The 12,763-nt window shown below is 43.7% G+C and overlaps 1 protein-coding gene across 1 annotated transcript in view; it reads right to left on the reverse strand.

Moving 5' to 3' along the window:
• Nucleotides 1-12,763, reverse strand: part of LOC138298499 (zinc finger protein 777-like) — a 185,101-nt gene that overhangs the window by 153,046 nt on the left and 19,292 nt on the right. The gene's annotated exons all lie outside the window — the stretch shown is intronic.

The raw sequence follows: 12,763 nt of genomic DNA on the forward strand, positions 1-12,763 counted from the left end.
ATATTTGCTGTGTACATTGCAGTTGAGAATCATTTTGGGTATATTTTCCTTTCATTGCTGTGACTATTGTTAAACGTGTGCTTTCGACCTACTAATCTCCTTTTTTAGGAACCTTGTGGTGAAATAATAATAAATGTCTTCTTTGAACTGTGAAGTGCATTCCAGAGATTTTTGTCAGCTCGGTCATTAGTGAAAGCAAAACACCAGCTAATCCTTGGCATAGGGACTGAGGTATTTCCCAAGATCATTAATTCTGTTTTGTTGCCATTTAGTTTTAGGGAATAGTTTGCCACCCATCTGGCAACTTTTTCCATGCAAGGTGGGGGTGGTCCAGATTCAGGCCCTCAGCAAGAGAGACTACCAATTGCGCGTCACCCACAAAGGATATTATGGACATCCCATACTCCTGGACGATATCCGCCAAGGGTCGCATATAGATATTAAAAAGAGTGGGGCTAAGAGACGAACCCTGTGGTACCCCGCACTTGGAGGACTGGATATCTGAGAAACATACATTTTTCATAATTTGGAGAGCTCTGTCCTTTATAAAAGAAGTCAACCATTCCAGTGCCTTTTCTTGGACCCCAGTATCTGGTACTGCTAATGGCTGGAGGTTTCGTTGGTTTGTGCATATGTAAATTGTTAAGTACATTTTTCATCTTCACCAATTGTGTGGCCCAGATTAACTTTTCAAGTCTCTAGGGCATTTAGCAGAAAAGACCTGGGACATCCCAACCTCACCTCCCGCCCCTACCCCTCCTAGAACCACAAACGTAGCTCCTCCTGCGCCATTTTGGCAGAACATACCTAGTGAGTGATATATATATTGTACCTTGGGACAATTTTTTCATGTTGTTATGCCTTACTGTTTTTCTTCTAAGGATTATTCCCACACTCCTACCAATTTTTCTTGTTATCCATTCCTTATTCCTGTAAGTATACTGTGTGACTTTACAGGTGATTCCGGTTATTCCATCTCTATATGTTTTTCATATTGATTACCAATTGGTTTGCTCTTTTAGTGATTTTCTGAAGGCCCCACCGTCAGATTAAACTAGTTACAGTCATGGGAAGTACCTTTCTTTCTGCCTCTTTGTATCAGCCCCTACATTTCCCTCAATTATTTGCCTTTTATAATTTTAGCTGTAGCCCATTCCTCATCACAGCACATTCTGATTACATAACAAGATTATTTGTTGAGATCTTCTGCACCTCTGCAAGTCCAATTTCCCTTCTTCTCTCCAACACATTAGTGTGGATTAATTAACGCCAATCCTACAATTAACTTCCTATTTAATCATTATTTCAGCCTACAAGTTAATCAAATGCTTTCTAGTCCTGATGATGACCTCTAATCTATATAAGAGATAGAAACGCCATTTTACCCTAAACTCGGTCTCAGTTCCCAAACATGCTACCGGCTCCTGCTACATCCATTTTTAAATGTGAGCAATGTTAGCAATTTCTGTTTTGCCCTGAGCTATGTTGTACTTTAAGTTTTTTACTTGTTTTATCTGCATTTTTAACTTATGGTTAGGGTTGTGTCTTGGGTGGGTGGCCTTGGTTTTTTGTTTCCATCATCCTCTGGTATGCCACAGCCATTCTGGCTGATTGTGCGGAGAGGGCCCCGGCTTTCACTCACTTCCGGGCTGGCACACCGCCATACTACGGGACTTTAACTTTCATTTTGATGTCCCTTTAATAAGGACACTGCTTCCCTACTTGAGCTAATGGCTAATTTAAAACTACCCTCGGCAGTGGATTCTCCAATCATATGGAAGTATTTATTAATTAAAACCACCCCTTGAGATGGACAGACCATCATATTATTTTCTTTAGCTTCCTTTGATCCATCTTAAAGCTAATACACTTCAAAGTCTATTACTTGTAGAACTGGGAGTAAGATCACCACTGCTAATTTTACACAAGCACTACGGGCATCCAAACGCATCACAGTGTCTTCTCTTGGCTTCTCTGCTGACAGTTTTGACACCTGGGTTTCCTCTTTCTTAGATTCTATTGTACTTTTAAGAATTAAACTAATGTCCAGGATTAAACCATCTGCACCCTGGTTCTAGGCTGAACTTAGGAGTTACATTTGAAATGACGCAAACATGAGCGCAGATGGCTGTTTACCATCAACACTGATGAAAAAGTCCTTGAAAAAGTTAAGTATAAGACTCTGCTGTCACAATATAAAATCAAAACTGCAAAAATTACAGATAAACTGAGGACTGCAAGTAATCCCTCTAAGTGTTTAAAACCATCAAAGATTTGGCTTCTCCTCCCTCTCAGAATCAGGCTGCTACATCACAAGACTTCTTTGATGGTATGGCTCTTTTCTTTAAAAATAAGATGTCAGACCTATACTCTTCCTTTGACCTTTCATCTGGTGCAGGTTTTGTGTCCACGTCTGTGGGCTCCTCTGGACAAAAACCGCTGACGTTTCCCACTATCCCTCTTCAACAGACCAAGGAGTTACTCCTGAGTATTAAATCTGGGTCTCCGGTAGATCCCTGCTCCTCCAAAGTTTTCAATTTTTCTCCTGAATCTATTGCAGAGTTCTTGCAAATCACTTTCAGGTACATTTTACCAACAGGCACTTTTCCGATTTACTGGAAACAAGCTTCTGTCATCCCTTCACTGAAAAAACCCAATGCAGATCCAGACAATTTTTAGAACCATCGCCTGATCTCTTTGCTTCCTTTTCCAGCTAAAGTTTTAGAACATTTTTTAAATCCGGAACTTGTAAATTTCATTGCAACACAGGGTTCTGTTGCCACATTGATCAGGGGCATAGCCATACTACTACTACTTGATTTGTCTGCAACGTTTAATATGGTATGGCCTGCTCGGATGATTCAGGGGCTGGAGGAGACTGGGGTCGGAGACCCTGCTCTCTGTCTACTAAATTCCTTACTAACTGACAGAGTTCAGGTGGTCAGCTGTGGGGATTTAAAAGCGGACACCTTCAGTCTTTCTTTGTGGCATCCCTCAGGCCTCTGGATTGAGGCTGACTCTTTTTAATATCTATGTGGTGCTTTTGGCAGCTCTGATTCGGTCTTTTGGCTTTAAAGATCAATCATATGCGGAAGATACTGAAATTATTGTGACGATCTCTAATAATGTAACCTCTGTTGCTCAGTCCTTTAGGCAATGTATGTCCAACATCAAGAAATCGATGAGCAGTAATGCGCTCAACTCAAAGCTAGAAAGGCAGAGGTGCTGGTCTTTGGTGCCCAGGTCTTAATATGGGCTTATATTTGGTGGCCCAAAGAGTGCGGGTCTCTTCCCACCACGGTGGAGTCTGCCAAAATCCTGGCTATCTTAGTTGATAATGCCCTGAGTTTTAATAACCATGGCAGTCGTACATTCAGTACCTGTTTTTAAATTATGAGAGTACTGAGGAAAATGTTTCCTTTTATCCCCAAGGAACTATGTCATGTGATTGTTATTGGGCTCATCACCTCTCAATTAGATTACTGTAACTCCCTTTATCTTAATGCTAATAAGAGAGGTGTGAACAAGTTGCAGGTGATCCACAATGCTGCTGCCTGACTCATTTTGAACATTCCTAGACAGGTATCGGTGAGGGAAGGTTTGTGTGCCCTTCACTGGCTTCCCATTAGAAAATAAATTGTTTTTAGAGCCATGTGTATGGTTCATAGAGCCCTCCATCTCAAGAGCACTGAACAGTTTAATGCTATGTTTCACTGGTATATACTAACAAGATCTCTTAGATCTTCCTCTTGTGGATTGGCAACTGTTCCTAGATTCCGCAGAGCCGGATGGGGAAGAAGGGCCTTCTTGGTGGGAGCAGTTAAAATGTGGGACACCTTGCCGCCTCACATTGCGGATGTTGAAATCTTCTCAACCTTTAAAAAACAACTGAAAACATGGCTTTTTACCCAGCATGGATTTGAATGAATGTTTCTCTGTTGGTCCGTGTTTCTACTAGTGCCTTGATGCCTTTGGGTTTAGTGTGCTTTATAAAAGCCCATAACATAACTTATGGGAGGTCTTCAAGGCTTACATCAGAGGGGTCTGCATATCCACACATTCCAGAGTCTTGAGGAGCATAGATGGCGATCTTGCCCGTGTGGAAAAAGAACTGCAGGCTTTTGACTCTGCCACCACCGCTAGGGCCCAGACCAACCAGTTACATAAGCGATCACTTTTGCTGCAGAAATTCCGAGACCTGTCAGACTGGGGATTGGCTTATCTTGGTAAATATGCCTGAGTGCGTCGCTACAGGGTGTCGCGTATGCTCTCATTATTCTAATGAGACTACTGGATTTGGGTGGCAGAATCACTTGCACTGCAGGGGTCTAAGTCTAAACCCACTACAAGTGACACCTGTCAGCCTAATCCGGGTTTTGCTTCAGCTAACTAGCAATGCCTCATCTCCACCCAAGAGCAGGGATGATTGGGCAGCCGAGCGCATGACACAATTGACTGGTCAGGGAAACCGTGGTCACTCAGATCACATCCGTTTCTCTCAGTTACATTAGTCTCACATATACAAGGACAATCAGAGGCAGAATATTTTTCAACAAGATTTTAATGAAGCAACTGCATCTTAGATAATAAAGCATGTAGTGCAATAACTAGGACGATGAAGCATGACAGGATTAAAATTGTGACAAGGAGAGTAAAGCATAAAAATAACACTACCATATTGTCACTAGAATCATTAAAATAATTCCTACCTAGTCTATGTTAGAGCACAGCATGTTAAACTCTAGTTCTGTCCTTTAGGTTCCCCTCGGAAGACATCATCCCTCATCCCTCATACCTAAGCAAGAGGCCTGTAGTCTACATAACAGCTGTACCGAAGCGTTCAGCAATCAGCATACAGTCATGGTCATCTAGCTGGAATCTCCCTCTAACGTGTATGGGACAGAGAAGTGTTATTATAATAAAACAGCTGATGTCCCAAGAAAGGATCCCTACGTAAGAGTGTGTATGTTTCTATGAACACTAGAGACAAAGTGTTACCATATTTACCGCAACCTATCTTACTACAGCCTTGAGAAAGGCACAGAGTAAAAGAAATGTCTTGTTTAAGAACGCAGTGGTGACCTAGGCAAAGAACAGCTGGATAGAGAGAAATAAAACAAGACCACAAATGTGGCTATTGTTAAAATAATAAACAAAGCAGCAGCTGGCCTAGTTCGCTAAAATAACGTGTATGAAGCTATTACTAAAATGGCTACACAACAGGGGAAGGTGACCTCCCAGGTAGCATCCTGGCACGGATACTGCGACCTGACTACCCAAAAACATACATTAAGAAACTTCTCACTGACGACGGCGTGACGGTCACGGATGATACCAGTATCACCCAAACACTCCTTGATTATTACCAAACACTGTATACCACACTGTCAATAGGTAACACTGATGAGATTGGCTCTTACCTCTCTGAGATAGCCATGGTCTGACTTATGGATGCGCAGTTTTGGAGGAGACATGTTCTGGTCGACTGAGGCGAGGCCCTAGCCAGGCAGAACCTACCATTTCTGTCAGGGGTGTGTGATTACACTTACTGTATAACCTGCGCTCACCTTTGGGTAGCTTGGCACAGAGCAACCAGGCTTATCACAGGGGTAATTTGTAAAGCATTGGCACAGCACTACCACACAATAATTACACTGAGCCTCCCAAAGGAGACTTCACACGAGGTGTATGTATGTAAAGTTTGCATTCAATACACATTAATTACCACAACATGAACATCATGTATATCTGGACATCAATCACATTTAAAAACATAACTAGTAGTACTAGGCCCAACTGTGTTAATACAACATTAACAATATGGACATGTGAGAAAAACAATACTTCCCAGCACCCTCATTCGGTGCAACCATGTTGGCAGCATGAGACCAACCCTAGTGATCACCCCAGATTCAATGTCAAGTAGTTATAAGAAGCATCCCGGTTCCCAACGATCGATAGCAGCAATGAGTACATACAGAGAATCTCTGCATTTTTAAAATAGCTCCGTAGCCTAGTCAATGTCAACCGTAATAGTAAACAACATGCATGACACCCCGCTGTGCGGTGTAGTCAATCCCAGGTAACCTTTCCCCACATACTAGGCCGCTCTCGGCTGATGGTTACACTTATTCAGGATCCCAGGGCAAAGGAGTGGAGAAGAAAGAGAGAATGGCTGATCAGGTAACAGTCGACAAATAGGTCTCCACACCTGCCTTCCGGCGCGAGCCCTGGTCTGCAAAGCACATGGGTAGGGTCACCTTGGGATACATGCTACTCACGAAGGCGCCCAGTCAAGCCAGACACTCCAATCCACAAATAGTTACCAATTCTGTCCCTCCCAAGAACTGAGACACCACATCTGGGGTGTAGTGACTTGGGCCACACCAGGCATCCCAGTTGCATACGAAGAATTACCAAATTTGCACCTCCCTGAAAGGAAGCACAACGTCGGGTGTGCAATAACTTGAGTTGCACCAGACAATTCCGCTGGCACACAAAAAGTTATCAATGCAGCGCCTCATCTCACAACAGCACAACATCTCATGCGTGATGACTTGAGTTGCACCAGACACTTTCCAACACACAATTAGTTCCAATCAAGGGCTTCCCTGAAATGAGGCACAATGTCTGGTGCACAATGACTTTAGCCGCACCAGACAGTCAAACACACAGAAACGCAGGTTCAGTGGTGCCGCACAAGGTAGAATGTGGCACTGCTCCGGGTACGCCCCCACCTCCAAGGCACCGCACACAATGAGCATTCAGTCGGGTGTCGCATGAGAGAAACGCTCAACAAAATCGGCCCACGCAGGGCCCTGCAACCGGTGAATCCGCTCACTACAAACAAGATGCTTATGTGTACCGTGGTCCCACGATGAAGGGCAACACTCCTTGAATGCAGGCAGTACTTTGAAAGTTGCACACCAAGAAAATATGTATATGAAAACATCACTGTGAAAGTGTGCATATACTGGCAAGCAGTGCCAGGTGCAGTGTGTGTGTGTGTATATATATATATATATATATATATATATATATATATATATATATATAAATAAATATATAATGCCTGGCTTGGTATATATATGACTCAGCATGGATAAAACCACCATTGCGCAAGTGTGCGCATACTGGGAAGCTATGCCAGGCTCAGTATATACATGAAAAACACCAATATGCTAGAGTGAACATTCTGGCAAGCTGGGCCAGGCTCAGTATATGAATGAGAACACCAATGTGCAAGTTGCACATACTGGAAAGCTGCGCCAGGCTCAGTATATAGATGAAAACTCCACTGTGCAAAGGTGCACATGCTGATAAGCTATGCCAGGCTCAGTATGTATGAAACCACCATTGTGCAAATGGGTACATACTGGTAAGCTATGCCAGGCTCAGTATATGCATGAGAACACCAATGTGCAAGTGTGCACATACAGGTAGGCGTCACTTCCTAGCATATGTAGCAAGGGCGTGCAAACCTTTACACTGTACTAACAGTAGGTAAGCATGCAAGGCCTTAAGGCCACTCAAAGAGGATCAGCAAAACCTCAGAGAAAAACTGCCCTACGTGGTGGCGAAACCCACGTAGGGGTTCTCCCCTACCAGAGCATGGACACCTTTGTGTACCTGCCATGTCTTCTGCATCCCGCCTGACCTGCCCTTCGGGGGCTGCTTTAGGAGTAACAGAAGGTCTACTCAGGGTTGGCGAAGTTGAGGTAGATGCCACCTCCACAGGCTTGCACTATCAGGCCTAATACATGTTGGTCAGGCTACTCCGGTGGGTGGCACACTCAGTGCAGCGTCCCACTAGTGGCCAGGGCTGTACCTGCCCTGGGTATGTGGTGTACCTTTTTACAGGGCACTCCAATAACGTGAACACCCCTTCCTGGCATAATATGAAGGGCACACACACTTTCCCACTGCAGTACAGTGGGAAAGTGCTAAAGTTCTAAGGCCACGTAAAGAGAGTCAGCAAAAAACTGGGAAGGAAAAGCAAAAAGTTTCAGGAAACCCCCCCCCCCAAGAAGGGCTGGGTCCAACATACAGCAAGAATTCTTGGCAGCCTCCATCTTGCAGGAGGAATCTCACAAGCCATCGATGCCTTGGGAGGATCCAAAGCCTCCGGCCTCCATGGACTTACTGGTCAATTCTATAAAGCTTTTACACATGTACTAGTTCCTCACCTTTCCGATGTTTACCGTGAGGCACTTGAAGACAGCATTCTCCCCCCTACTTTAAGGGAGGCAGTTATTACTCTCCTTCCTAAAACTGGCAAGCCTGCCCATCTCAGCACCTTCTACGGGCCCCTGTTTCTACTTAACTATGACAAAACAATACTCACCAAGGTTATAGTAACACGTGTGGCACTTCTCATGGAAACAATAATCTCCCCGCTCCAGATGGGATTTGTGTTGCAGTGTTCTACTACTATCAATCTGCGCACCATATTCGCTCTCTGAAACAAATTTCTCGGACTCTCCTGGCCCCAGTCGCCCTCCTTGATGCTGAAAAAGCATTTTGATTCCCTAGAATGGCCATTCCGGAGGGCAACTCTTGCTAATCTGAACATTCCCGGTGGATTCTGGGATCTCATCATGCTACTGTACACTAGCTCTTTGGCTCAAATGCGGGTGAACGATCAGCTCACTGACTAATTTACCATTTCTAGAGGCACACGTCAGGGTTTCCTCCTCTCCCACTACTTTTCATTATAGCCCTTGACCCACTACTTCAACATTCCAAGAATGCCAAATGCACAGCGGGTTACGTTTCCAGAAAGGTCTGCTCCTTGAGTCTGTGTACATGGATGATATACTCCTGTTTGTATGGGACCCTTATTTAAGGGAAATTATACGCTATGGGACCCTTTCGGGCCTATCGATAAACTGGCATAAGTCAGAACTATTTCCCCTAACCGAGGCCACCGTCCCCTGTTTTTGGAGTTCCCACTGAGATGTTGTGATGATTCCCTTAAGTACCTTAGAACTGTCCTTCACAGACAAAGAGATGAAGTAATCCACTGTAATTTCTGGCCCACAGTCGATAAGCTTACCACCCAGACTGACAGATCGATCTGACTGACAATATCCATTGAGGGACACATTGCCATCGTGAAAATGGTGGCACTTCCAAGCTGCTTTTATCTGTTCCTCCACATCCCAATTGTTTTATACAATTCGTTTTTCTCCATGGTGCGCTGCCTCTTGACACATCTTATATCGTCAGGAAGCCATCAAGACTCAAATGGGAGGCGCCTATCCTTCACTATACTAATGGGGGTTTTAGAGTGCCAGATTTGTTGCTTATACTATCGGGCGGCACAGTGCGACCTCTTTTACTCGTAGTTCCAGATGGATGCCAAAATGCCCAATCTGAAACTGGAACAAGATCAGACAGAACAGCTTCCCCTGTCCTCGATTCTCCCCAAGGGTTCACCACATGAGCCTCCGGACATACATAACCGTTCCACATCTTGCTGGGCATAGTCCAAACCCTGTAGATACCTGGGCGCTGACCTCCTCTATTCACCAGACCTTCCTCTAAATGACAACCCATGGCTCCCTATGACACAAGAAACACTAGTGTGGCATACACTCTTGACTCATAAATTGCGCACTATGGGGGACCTCTTCACTAATGGCAAAGTAGACCTCGGCACTGAATTTGAGACAGACGGAGCCACTTCCTCCATGAATCACTTTATCCGCCTCCTACTATACAGCACACTCCATGACACATTACCTACATGTCCTAAGGAAAAAGTGTTCTACTTACATATATTTATACTCCAGAACCGTATTCTGTCTTATATATTCCTAAGTCATTTGTTTCTCAATATACACACCACTTTTTCACATTAATTGCACTGAGTGAATACCTTCCTGAGCATGCCACTGTTATTATTAATGATTACAAGTTTCCTAATTAATTTAACTTTATGTACCAAGTTTGCAGGACGTAGCTTTCTGGTTTTGAGCGCATTAATTACATTACATTACATTTTGGATTGTTCCCATATCTAACAATTCAAGAATACTTATGTAAACGAGTCCACAGTGACCCACTGTGTTTCTCATGAAGTAGTTTACCCTTGCTTCCTGATTGCCATTTGGGTAGCTAATTTGGTCCTCAGACTTTGACTGTGTGAGGAGCATATCATCGTCCCATGAAAACTTGCAATCTCTGGTAAACTCATGGCATAGATTCAACAATGATAGGCGTTTAAAACATTTGAATTTTAGACCATAAGTGCAACCATAATGAGAATCACTTAAAGGGTGCAAACCATAATCTGGGAAGGAATGTCATTAGCAATATTTAGATGGGTTTAATTGTAACCAACAACCTGCTAAAGTTCAAGAATATATATCAGCTCCTACCACCGGTGTGGAAGTTATGCAGGCTTTACAGACGTTATCTAATAATAAAGTAGTTGGTAACCATGGGACACCTGATTAAGTTTATAAAACATTTAAAAATGACATAATGCCAACACTCACTTCATTGCTCAAATGGCAGCACAAGAAAGGTGTAGTAAAAAATGCTACAACATCTAAAAAGATCCTCTCTGGTCTTTATATATTCACTTTCACTCACAAGCCATGAAGGTAAAAAAACACATACACATATGAGTAAGAAGTAGCCCAATCTTGTGCCCCAAAACCGCATCGGTACATTACTTGTAGGAAAATGAAAGATCACATACAGTTTGCTGTTATTCTTACTAACCACGCTCAAGATTGTAACTCCCCTCTAAGTATTGCATTCTTTTATGAAGAGAGGCCTTCACAAGAATAAGATGAACTTTCTCCAAGTAGCCATGGAAATATGTGGCTTTCCTTAAGTTCATATAGATGAGGTCCATATTTACTATTGATCAATGGCTTTGTTCTGTCTCAAACTCCCTATCTAGGAGTAACCCATGCAGAGATGCCCACAGCACTATTATTTGCATTGATTCTAGAACAATTTATTTGTAAGCTAAAGAGTTAGTATATTTCTTCTCAGACTCAGGAATTTTGGCTCTCATTATGAGATTGGCAGAAAATGCCGTCTACCGCCACGGCGACGGCCGCCAACATACCGTAGCCGTTGCTACCGACCGTCCATGCCATTATGACTGGAGCCGGAATTCTGCCAGAAGGCTGGTGGAATTACAGCAACCGTCATGGCGGCGGATGGCGGTAAGGTGGTGCTGCTGCCAGCAGCAGCGCCACACCACCAACACACCACCTACAGTATCATGTTCCATGATACGGCCTGAGGTATTTGGCTGGCGGACGCTGCTGCTGGCAGCAGCGCAGGGTTCCGTCTCCTGCTGGAGGACCTCTTGCAAGCAGGTAAGTCGGCTTCTCCAACAGGACAGGGGGTGGGGGGTGTTGTGTGCGTGTGTGGGGGTATGAGTGACTGAATGCGTGCATGCATGTGTAATGCGTGTGTGCATGAGTGGGTATGTGTGTACGTGCATGTTGTATCGTGTGAGTGTGTGTGTGCCTGGATGTATGTTCGTGAGTGCTGCTGTGAGTGTGTATGAATGTATGCATGCATGGGTGAATGTGTGTATGTGTGTGTGTATTGGTGTGCATGTATGTGTGTGTATATGTGGGGGGCGGGAGTGGGAGGGTGGGGGAGGACTCTAGGGAGGGGGAGGTTTCCGTGGCGGTACAGAAACCACGGAAACCATGGCAGTGGGTGGGGTCAAAATGCCATGGGCGGCCTAGTGAATGCCGCCATGCTGAAGGCTGTAGACTTCAGCCCGGCGGTCATTACCGCCTTGGCGGTCGGTGTGTTAACTTGGAGTTTTGGCTTTGGCAAAACCGCCAATGTCATATTAGTGGAGGTATGTACTGCCAACCTGTTGGCGGTAATACCTCCACTATTACACCGACCGCTGGGGTCGTAATGACCCCCTTTGTCTAGTGGCTGTCACTGATGATATAGCCATATTCACTAGGAAACCAGAGATTTACACAATCGAGGATAAACTTGGAAATTAAAGAGGCTTCCATAGGTGTTGTTAGGCAGAATAAACATGGGTTAACAACGTTTCTCATTAGTACTTTTTTACTAGCCTGATGTAGTGCTCTGATACTTACCTAAACCTCATTTAAACTGTCTACAGATCAAGCTATGAGTACCACACCAGTTTGGCAAGGGATCTGTTCTTCTTTTTAATACTAAGAGTTTCTATACACACTCCTGTGCAATAAATTAGGGTGTAGTTTACAAAATGACAGATGTAACATCTCCTCTTTAGACCCTTTGGGTAACTTTCTGGGTGGCAGAATGCTACAGCAGAGTAATCTGGAAATGTTCAAGAAAGTTAGATCATATGATGTGCTTCCCCAAAGTCATTTCTGCCTACCTACCTGCTTGTAGCACCTATACATAAACAGTTACTGAAAGGGCTACTCAGTAGATCTAATCAGGTTAACTTATTGACCTTCCTGTGATAATACTAGCTAAAAATAAGTAATCTAGGGATGCCGGCACTGATTGGCGATGGATCATATTCAACTATCTTTTCACTAAAACAACAATCACTAATTCCAATGCAACAGTGATAAAAGCACTACAAACCTATACACCAGTTATACAATATGCTTATTACATTTTTTGAATGTAGAATTCACTCCTCCATATATGCATGACAAATGCTCAATGGAAAGGAGTGATCTTACACAAATGGTGACATAACTGTATGATCTAACAGAATATTGGGAAAGGCATATTGAAAATAATATCAGAGTTTTGTAACAAT

Source organism: Pleurodeles waltl, chromosome 1_2 (genome assembly GCF_031143425.1).
Source record: "Pleurodeles waltl isolate 20211129_DDA chromosome 1_2, aPleWal1.hap1.20221129, whole genome shotgun sequence".
In the NCBI taxonomy this organism is placed as follows: domain Eukaryota; kingdom Metazoa; phylum Chordata; class Amphibia; order Caudata; family Salamandridae; genus Pleurodeles; species Pleurodeles waltl.